This window comes from Glycine max, chromosome 14 (assembly GCF_000004515.6).
Source record: "Glycine max cultivar Williams 82 chromosome 14, Glycine_max_v4.0, whole genome shotgun sequence".
NCBI classification, from domain to species: Eukaryota; Viridiplantae; Streptophyta; class Magnoliopsida; order Fabales; family Fabaceae; genus Glycine; species Glycine max.
The window spans coordinates 19,318,433-19,327,309 of NC_038250.2; the positions used below are offsets into that span (position 1 = coordinate 19,318,433).

At 34.1% G+C, this 8,877-nt stretch overlaps 1 pseudogene; it reads right to left on the bottom strand.

Annotated features, from left to right (window-relative positions):
- Window positions 1-1,074: 1,074 nt before the first annotated feature.
- On the bottom strand, window positions 1,075-5,934 carry LOC100805112 (peroxidase 16-like; annotated as a pseudogene).
- Between the last annotated feature and the right edge of the window lie 2,943 nt (window positions 5,935-8,877).

The window sequence follows — 8,877 nt, forward strand, 5'->3', positions numbered from 1 at the left end:
AGAATAATCAATGTAAACAGAAAAGTCTGAAAAAACTTAAATAATTTGGTGAACACTTGGTAAATAACTACTTATTCGTTATGCTAAAAGAATATTATTAGGTAAGCTTATAATTCTTTTCAATAAGCTTAAATAATTTTGTTTAAAAGATCCTAAGTTTGACCTTTTTTTTGGATAAAAATGTATCTGTTTGATTCTGTTTTATTTTCCAGTCATGAAACTGAACCAAACTATAAGGAACTTGTATTATTGTGTATATCTTTATATGATTTGATTTTAGATTATAGTTTCTATACAGTTTAAGGAGTTTGGAAAAGCTTAGAGAAGAACCGGTTTACTGCTTTTTTGAGAAAAAAAATCATATATAATGACGAAGAAAGACTGAGACTCAAATACCATCTTCATTCCGCCTTGAAGTTGTATATAAAAAAATGAGTCCTTTGAAAATTTGCGTAGTCTCTTTCACTGTCTCCATCTTTTATAGGAGGTCCTATGCACTTTTGGATACATAGATACTATGCTCTTTACTACCAAATAACATAATTGGTAGTATTTATTGTCATCATTTTATCTGGGTAGTATGCTAGTGTTAGTGCTTACTAAGATCATACTAAAAGCTCAATACATCGGTATTGACACTGTTGGAGTATTGCTCAATATTGAACTCAATCTTAAATCTTAATGTGTTTTCGCCCAGCCATAATAAGTCGAGTCTGATGGCTACCTATTTTTACAAGGTTATCCATAAGATTTTTAAATTGCAATTGCAACTGTCACGGTCTAATGCATCCATTGCGGTACATAATCATAGCTTGATGTGGTTGTAGCAATAGCAGATAAAAATGAATTAACGCTTCACTGTTTGAATTGAGCCGAATCAGTCAAAAACTGAAGTCATGCCTGGTCTTGTTGGAAACTGTTTTAGAATCATATTCTACTAAAGTGCACTAGGGAAGGGTAATTTAAGAAAAAAAAGATTAATTTTTAATTGAGATTAACCCAGTTTAATGAAATTAATTAATTTTCTTAACAAGTGTGAAATCAATTTTTTTCTTCTTGAAAACAGATGGGAGTATTTATTAATCTCAAAAGAAGAAGAAAAGATTGAAAGAAGAATTTGACAATATCTGAACATAAACATGGATAGTAGCTCGGTTAACCATTGTGGAATCACGCCTGATTTCACCTTGGTTGCCCGTTTTGACCCCAATCCGTCCAAGCTTCGTCGTGGCACTTACAAAAGAAGCTTCAAAGGCTGTGTTATTGGATGCAAACAAGTTCACTAGGTCTCTTGTTCTTTTGTGAGTAAACAAAGCTTGATCAGAAGCAAGGAGTCCTCTTCCTTGCTGAAGATTCTTGTAGTATTGGTTATCAAATGTCCTAGGTGTAACTGGGTCAATGTCAATGGCTAATCTGGGGTCCACATTTTTTGGACACACTTGCTTGAGCTGTTTTGCATACGCAGGATTCAGTGTGTGATCAATGCTTTTCCTTCTTTTGAAGTTGTAAATCCGTTTGGAGGACTGGTTGCAGCGAGAGAACCCAATAGTATGTGCTCCTCCTGTAATCAGATTTATAGAAGTTCTCTAATTTAGATTCCAATAAGAAACACATTTTGTTGGATGCATAAGTTAATTTATAGAAGTTTTCTCATTTAACTTGTGAGAAAAACTTCATTTTATCTTCTTTTCTTTTCTTAGAAGTGTTTATTGAGAAATTTGTCCAAATAGGACTTATGTCTCTATGAGTGTGTTCAAATAGGCATTTATAAAGTTGATTTGGAGTATCTTGATTTTGTAAAATTGATTCCATTGATTCCGGTTAAAAGTAAGTTTCAAGTGAAGTGATTATTTTCATAAAAAGTATAATTTTTCCAACCTAATGAATAACTTACACAAGACTTGCTTCTTTTCATAATTGATTTGAGAGTTAAAATGCATTTTGGAGACTTGATTGCTAACATAAAACCAAATAATTTGAAAATTAGCTAAATCTACCTTGCCTATTGCAAAATGTAGGTTTGAGCAATCCCAATGTATATCCAAAAACAAGCTTAAACTCTTGGATATCAAACATGTATTTTGTTCATTATGGATGAAATACCTTATAGAGCAATTAGATCCGTAAAGGTGAGGCCATGTGAAGCAAACATTTGGTTCAGTCGTTCTAGTTTGAATTCAGGATGAGGTAGATGGTGTCTAACACTGGCTTTTGTTGAGACTCTCCCATCGAGCCTTCCCAACTCTACTGCATAAGATGGTCCTCTTGCTTGAAACCAAGTGAATGTTCATTTGGTGTTCAGCTAAATTGTACAAGGAACTAACATGTTACATATAGTTTTCCACATAGCCAGAATAAAACAATTTTATAAAGACAAATCAAAAGAAATATGATACTCTATGGAGTATGCAGGGATCCTAACATTTTACTAATACTTCCAAAAACAAAAACAAAAACCAAATCCTTAGATATATTAGTTATCTTGAGATCTCTCTTAACAACTTCCTCAATGCCCTTGGTCTCCTCCTCCCCTTTATATGACTAAAAATTATATGTTGGACTACAAGTGTGAGCTTGACACCGCGTACAATTGATTCAACATTTGGACATGTGTTTCTGTAGTAATCAATTCGAAGTTGAGCTTGACACCCAACTATTAGCAGCAGAAGAAACAAGTTAGGATGGAAAATGAGGCATGGGAACACATTTTCACTCTGGCTGCTCTAGTGTCTGAAACATAACATTCAGTTTAGTGATTGCATCCTTAAATAGTCAAAGGAGATTTGAGTCTGAAATGAATATCTTTATCTTTTCTTTCTTTTCTTTGAAGAATCCAAGTGTGTTATATTGAAAGAAACAGAACAAGAATTACACACCAATAAGAAAATGCTTTTGGAAAAGTGTTCATTGTTTTTAGAATATCTGACTAAGCACTTACTATAATGCTCACATTATAATTTGTGTGAAGAGATTGCAATGGTAGCTCTAGGAGTGGTGAAATAACTTGTTTATTAAAAGTCCACCTTAGTTTATAAGAAAAAGTTAGTTGGTCCCTCACACTGTTTAATGGTGCTTTTCTATATACTTCTTGTAGTTGGATTCCTACAAGAAGTGAGATAGTAGCTGTATACACACAAACCTCAACTAGCTTTACAAATGTTGCAATTTGACCAATGTATTACGTAAGTGCTTTTATATTGCACTTTTTCTCTTGTGTAGGGCATATGATAGTCACTTTGGTTATTTACTTTATTTGGGTATTTGCAGCACAAAGTGCTAGCAATTCCTATATACATTGCTGACTCAAAATGAATGGAAGAATGACACGCTGCCATTAGCCATGTGTCTCCCACAATCGTTCTTATTCTAGCATTATTAGAAAATACACCTTCTACATCGGTTATTTAGGACTTTCTACATCGGTTTTTAACCGATGTTGAGTAATGATGTTGAAAATATTATCGTTAACATCGGTTTTCCAAAACCGATGTTAATGTAAAATTGACAACATCGGTTATCTAAATAACCGATGTTATATAATAAGAATTACACCAAAAAAAGTGTATGAATATTGATAGTTGACATCGGTTTTTTCACAAAATCGATATTAACTTATAGATCAACATCGGTTTTGTATAAAAATCGATGTTAACTTATATATTAACATTGGTTTTGTATAAAACCGATGTTAAGTTAGAAACGTTAACATCAGTTTTTATACAAAACCAATGTTAATCTATACGTTGACATCGATTTTTTTTTATAAAAACCAATGCTAACGTTTTGAATATTAACATCGATTTTCGTAGAAAACCGATGTTAAGTTACACAAACAACATCGTTTTTTTGAGGAACCGATGTTAAGTTGTATGTTAACATCGATTTTTTTTGAAAAACCGTTGTTGTTTGTATAACTTAACATCAGTTTTTGTAGAAAACCGATGTTGATTTTAGGTTTTTTTTAAATACACTTTCTGTTTTTACAAAAAACCCAAAATTTAACATGTAAAATTGAAATTAGACCACAGATCACAACATATATCATTTGAATTCTGCTTTCAAACAGTTTTTAGCAGAAAGCTATATTAAACTATCAATTGATTATTATGAATAAATGATTTATTAATCAATAAAGAATATTCAATGTTCAAATGACATAGCAATTGACAAAAATGTAAAACAAGGTAGTAAACTAATTAAGAAACGTAAAACGAAATAGTTCTATAACATCCTAAGTTCCCTCACATCCTAACTTTCATTTCTAACTTTGAGATAAAATTGTGCCCACTGGATGCGAAGCGCCTTCAATCTCTCTGCTTCCAATGGTCTAACATCATTAAAATACTGTATGATCAAATAAAACATAAGTTAATAATGTAATACCAATAACAAGAAAATAAACTTTTTTTTGAAATAAACAATTACCATTTCCCAATTATTCTTGAAAGTTCCTAAGATTATCATGGACATCCAGTGCATGACGTAATAGCCGCACTCGGTGCTTCCTTTTTGTCTATTACACTAAATACATAATGAAATTTGAATATTTATTAAACATTAACTACAATTAGTGTACACACACATAAGCAGTATATATAAGTAGATGTTTTATTTAAATTACGTACCTTAACAACAATCCACCTAGCACCAGCCTTGGATTTAGGTTGTGGAGTATCATCAAGTCCTTTCAAAGCACTGTTGAATACAATGAACATTAAAATATTGATATTGTTCAATTATGCTAATGCAAATGTATTGAAAACAACATTGACCTGTTCATTATTCCCTTAAGGTAGTTGTCTGACCTGTTATGCAAGGAACAAAACCAGACAACAAGGTTTTCCTTAGGCAGAATGACGACCATTTGCTAGTGCCCGCTGCAGTGGAGACAAATATGGGTTATTGTAGTGTTATAAATTATTTAAATTTAGTTGTTTTGTTTGAATTACCCATTCAGGTAGGCTCCAAGGTAGACATTGCGTTTTGAACTATGCATCCAACTCTTGATGTAACTTTCCGATTCAAACTGCGATTGCCCAAATCTCTGAATGGACTGTGGCTCGAGGAATCCATACACATCGGAATTCCCCGCTCGCATATTTATCTCAGTTAGATGCCTGTTGTTGTTAAGACAAAGTTAATTATGTATGAATTTAAAACAAGAAATTAGGTAATTAACAATAATCTAAATTGACTTACAGAATCTACAACTATATAACAGATATGCTGAGACATTGATCACCGTGTGCAATTTCAGAGAGATCTTCGTGCTTGATGTATAATGGAAAGTCTGGATTAAACACCCCGAACACGATAGCATCCCACATAACCTGGAGAGGCTTCAAGAAAAGCTGTGGGATGGTCAATGTCATCAGATACAAGGGATCATCGACCTCAGGATCCGACCTATCAGGAGGCTTTGCTGGAGACACAATTGCCTGTTTATCAAACATAGTGAAACAACATAATTTAATTACAGTGAAAAAATCAATTGAAAAAAAGAAGCATATAATCATAGTAAAATGCCTGTTCTAATACACGCTTCACAAGATGTGTCGGCCAAGCAAGGAAGGTGTTCAGTTCCTACCCCACTAGTTGAACCTCATCAGTGGGTATAAGAATGGGAGCCTCTGCATCTTTAACCTCCTCAACACCAACCTTCACCTGGCCATGCAACAAAGGGATGTTGTGAATAACTGTGGATCCCTCATAAACTCTTCCTAGGGCAACCGGGCGAGAAGGATTTTCTTCGATGTATAACCCGCATTTGTCTGAGTCACTTATCTCTAGATCGGTCGGTGAGGGATCAACACAACTCCCCTTTGTGCTAACACAAGCAACTGAGCGACCAACTGCATGCTCTAGAGGCAGTGCAAGTCCCTGTGATTGCATTTGTGATTGGAGCTGGGACTGCATCTGGCTGAAGGATGCCATCAGTTGCCAAGTCACTTTTTCTGTGATCGACTCCTCCAGCTGGTCCCTGATTTGTTGAGTGAGCTGCTCAAGTTCTTTGGGAAGGATGAAGGAGGAATTACGGGAGCTTCGTGGAGCCGATCCGAAGTATTGCTTGATGGTGACACCGGCTCCAGCAGCACGCACACGGCCAGGGTGTTCTGGTCGCCCAATGGCAGCAGTCAGGACATCCTTACGTCCATAGGGGACAAACGAACCCTGTGACGCTTGCTCCTTCAAAGAATCCTATACATAATACATATATTTTTCCAAGGCCAAAACCCAATCTGTTTCTACGCTTTCAGTCCTCTCCTACCTAATCCCTAATCTTTCTTCCTAAACACCAGCCTCTATTTACGCTAATAAAAGATTCCTAATTAAATAAGGAAACAAAGAATAGAGGAACTAGCTGTGCTAATGAGAGTTGGGCATGTATACAGGATATTTTTCTAGCTTATCAGTCACACTAAAAGAATAGAACAACATTGCTAGTTACCCCAAACTTAGTGCAATTGAAGAATGGACAGCCCAGAAGAAAGCAAACCACCAAGGTAGAGGTACTCCCTATGCCTTGCAACTAAAGCTGCTGTAGAGAAGCAAGCAAAAGCCAAAGAAGTTGCCACAAATGCACTAACGATAAGGCTGCAGAATGAAGAAAAATGTCAAAATGTCAAAATATCATTCAAAACTCAACACTAGTCACAGAAGCAACTGACCATTTATCACAAAGCAATTAACTTAAGAGTTCAATGTTAGAACTTGGCATATATAGCTTAATGCCTATGGTTAACATTATGATTTAATCCAATTTTTAGCAGAAGACAAGGGTGGGGTTGGCATATATGGCTATTGTATTTAATAGTAGGTCTGCATGCCTATTAATTTATTTTTCTTAGTATAATGTAAAGCACAGAAATGCTTAACGCACTTGTTTTAGGTAAAATTCCCAATGTGATTGGCCACACCTTATCGACACATGCAAAACTAGCAGCAATTCACATCAAATTGAGTAAACAATGTAGACACTACTAGTAGCTTGTTTGGCGTGGATTCTATATGGTTGGACACAAAACCAAACAGGCACTCCAATTGGTTGGTCTCGTTCCAAAACTAGTTGGCCCCCACATAAACTTTCACCAATAAGAGAAGTTTTTAGAAAGATAGCATTAGAAATTGTATTTTTAGCACTCCTCTAAAGCACGGTCGGTAAGAAGAATACTTTGTTGTATAAGGAAACATGTTTTGCATAAATGAATCCTTAAATGACAATGATAATATACTAATCACATCACCAACTCCAACAGACTCCAATTAGTAAATTTTAAAGCAGATTATTATACACAGATATGGATCAACAATGTTAAAGGCAACACACCTGTAAATTACTACCTCCTTCCCATGTCTTTTGATATTTTAGCTTTTTATTATTTTCCCAAAACATTTGATGTTTTAGAATTGCAAAGTATAATTAGTTCATTTTCTCAAATATATCCTTATTAATATCCACTACTAGTGGTGCAAGTATCAAATATCCAAGTATTATATGAGGACATTTTAGTCCAAATATAGCAATTTTTAGTTCCATTAAATATTTCTTAATCTATGTGCAATAATCTTAAAAATAAAAAAGATACGGGAAAAAGATAGTACTATGATTGCATAAATATAATTTAAAGCACATCAACCAGGAAAAAAAAAACTTGCTATCCATTGGAAATGAGCTTTATTGGTCCTATACACCAAACCCCAACATGTTCCTAATTGAGAAGAGAAAAATTCAGAGAAACACTCACTTAAAAACTCTCTCTCGCTCTCAATAAGGAAGGTGTAGGGAGTTTTAGATGATGGTGTTGATACATGATCACTTTATTTGAAAGCTTGTATGTTGGAGGTTTGGATAAGGCAATGCACTTGATGCAAGACAATTTTCTAGAACTAGGGTTGAAGAGAGAAGATTGTGCTAAGATGACATGGATGACATGGGTATTTGTTAGATATACAAAACCAAGTATGTGAATGCACCTAACAACTACAATCTGTAGCCAACTTGGTGCTTGGCATGGTATCATAGCTTCTTTGATCAAGTGGCTAACATTGCAATTAAAAGTCATACTAATTCTTGATATTAAACATCCAATCAGTTCCAAAATTTATCATCCATATAATAATTTAACAGAAGTATCTACAAATATTGCAAAGTAATTTAATTAATTACATGTTTCAAAGAAAATATTGATAAACAAGAGTCTTTTCAAATAAATTGTGTGCAGACTTCAAATCAAAACAAAAGTTATATTATATAGCATCAAACACTATTCTTCATAGCTTCAAACACTACTCTTCATAGGGTCAAAGAGAGAGAGAGTGTGAGTGTGTGTGTGTTTGTTTCATATATCTGCAACCATATCCCAGTGTTGCTGTTGTAATGAAGCAATTTTTCTTCTTCTTCATGGAGAGGAAGAGAACCACCCTTACTAGTATCTCCTTCTTTTTATTGCTCTCAATTTGCACACCCATCTTCTTCAGTAGAACTACTACTACTGCCTCTGGCATTCCATGTTTAGGTATGCAATTCTTACACACACCCTTGTTAATTTCTCTACATTTCCACAATTTTTGAGCCATGAAAATAGATCTGATAGCTCTGATTACCATGTAGAGAAGATATATATATATATATATATATATATATATATATATATATATATATATATATATATATATATATATATAGAACATGGATTTGTATTATTGAAGAAGAAAATACAAAGACACTGAGATCTCTTACAAGAGCAATATTTATGCTGCTGAGATTCAGTTGTAACTGCAATCTAACTAAAGCTAACTGTTAATTAACAATAGTTGAAAAACTAACTAGAGTTAGTTATTCATATACACTTACATAAAGAGTGCGTTTACACGTAG